Here is a 2500-nt window from a genome sequence, read left to right as displayed (position 1 = left end):
ACCAAACTCGGCTCCGCTCACCCCAGTCCACGGTAGGGTGGGTCGGGCAGGGTTCCTCAGATCAAGCACGGTAAGACTTGGGTCTATAATGCGCGCGCGTGCGTATGGATTTCGTGAAGGACCCTTTGCCCACAACAGAGAGAGACCATCCGGGAAGACAAGGAGGAATCCCGTCAACTCCTGCCCAGCCACAGACTCTTAAAGGACGGCTCCAAACGGGTCCTTCACATGCATTCTGACACCTCGGGTCCTGACTTAGTCAAACCATTTTGATCAAAAAACCCTGTCGACGGAAATCTCCGCGGACCCCCCCGTTGTATCTTGACCGCGGGACCCTGAAGGGAGGGAGGTCCCGGGTCCTTGGGAACAGGAGTCGCCGCCGCCCCGCAGCCCCGTTTCGCCTCCGCCCTCGGCAGACTTCCACAAACGGCCCCGAGGTGGCCATGGTCATCTAATGTTAAAGATAGGGAACATGACCATGTTTTTTTGAAAACTTTGATTCTGACGGAGCCGAAAAAGTCCGGACTCTGGTCATATAATGTTAAAGATAGGGATTTCCCTCCGAAAATTCCCCTCAACATGACCATGGCTCCCAAATCACCTCCGGAGAAGGTAGACATGACCAGGGACTGAAAGGGAACGCACGGAGGAGCCAAGGGCGCAAACCCCAGTTCTCGAGCCGGAAATGGGAGCCTCCAGGCCCGCATGAACGGGCGCCCGGGCACGGGAGGTCAACCCCCCCTTCCCGCAACGTGACCAGAGCTTGGCCAGGTCCTTAAGGGGGCTTAGCCCGGTCCTGAGCCCGAGGAACGGGGCCTCCCGCCCGGCCTGAACCGGCGCCGGGCGCGGGAGGGGGCCACCGGGCAGACTTCCAAGGGAGGATGTCGCCAGGGGGTGAAGGGGGACCCTGACCGGGGTGCAGGGCCTCCCACACGGCTTAGATCGGTCGCTCGTGCCCTTAGAATGAACCTCCGTCCTGACTTAGAAATATTTTTTTGATCGAAAATGCCGTGCCCCTAGTAATATGCACCTACCTCCCCAGTGTATCTGCCATCTAGTTGCATTAAGGGAGGAAGCCACGAGTTCACAGGGACCTCCTGGAACTCTCGCTCCGTAACACATAGCAAATCTGTCCCTTCAGAAGAAGGTAACTTTTAATTGGAGCTCTGGTCATGTCAGCTACTTCTGCCCATGGTCATGTAGGCTAATTCTGCCTCTGGTCATGTCAGCTAATTCCGCCTATGGTCATATTAGCTAATTCCGCCTCTGGTCATGTCAGCTAACTCCGCCTATGGTCATGTCAGCTAACTGTGCCTATGGTCATGTCAGCTAACTGTGCCTATGGTCATGTCAGCTACTTCTGCCCATGGTCATGTCAGCTACTTCTGCCTATGGTCATGTCAGCTACTTCTGCCTATGGTCATGTCAGCTACTTCTGCCTATGGTCATGTCAGCTACTTCTGCCTATGGTCATGTCAGCTAACTGTGCCTATGGTCATGTCAGCTACTTCTGCCCATGGTCATGTCAGCTAATTCTGCCTATGGTCATGTCAGCTAATTCTGCCTCTGGTCATGTCAGCTAATTCTGCCTATGGTCATGTCAGCTACTTCTGCCTATGGTCATGTCAGCTACTTCTGCCTATGGTCATGTCAGCTAACTGTGCCTATGGTCATGTCAGCTACTTCTGCCCATGGTCATGTCAGCTACTTCTGCCTATGGTCATGTCAGCTACTTCTGCCTCTGGTCATGTCAGCTAATTCCGCCTCTGGTCATGTCAGCTAATTCCGCCTCTGGTCATGTCAGCTAATTCCGCCTCTGGTCATGTCAGCTAACTGTGCCTATGGTCATGTCAGCTACTTCTGCCTCTGGTCATGTCAGCTACTTCTGCCTCTGGTCATGTCAGCTAATTCCGCCTCTGGTCATGTCAGCTAATTCCGCCTCTGGTCATGTCAGCTAACTGTGCCTATGGTCATGTCAGCTACTTCTGCCCATGGTCATGTCAGCTACTTCTGCCTATGGTCATGTCAGCTACTTCTGCCTCTGGTCATGTCAGCTAATTCCGCCTCTGGTCATGTCAGCTAACTGTGCCTATGGTCATGTCAGCTACTTCTGCCCATGGTCATGTCAGCTAATTCTGCCTATGGTCATGTCAGCTAATTCTGCCTCTGGTCATGTCAGCTAATTCTGCCTATGGTCATGTCAGCTACTTCTGCCTATGGTCATGTCAGCTACTTCTGCCTATGGTCATGTCAGCTAACTGTGCCTATGGTCATGTCAGCTACTTCTGCCCATGGTCATGTCAGCTACTTCTGCCTATGGTCATGTCAGCTACTTCTGCCTCTGGTCATGTCAGCTAATTCCGCCTCTGGTCATGTCAGCTAATTCCGCCTCTGGTCATGTCAGCTAATTCCGCCTCTGGTCATGTCAGCTAACTGTGCCTATGGTCATGTCAGCTACTTCTGCCTCTGGTCATGTCAGCTACTTCTGCCTCTGGTCATG

Source organism: Acipenser ruthenus, unplaced genomic scaffold (genome assembly GCF_902713425.1).
Source record: "Acipenser ruthenus unplaced genomic scaffold, fAciRut3.2 maternal haplotype, whole genome shotgun sequence".
Taxonomy (NCBI): domain Eukaryota; kingdom Metazoa; phylum Chordata; class Actinopteri; order Acipenseriformes; family Acipenseridae; genus Acipenser; species Acipenser ruthenus.
Note: the sequence above shows the minus strand (reverse complement) of the source record.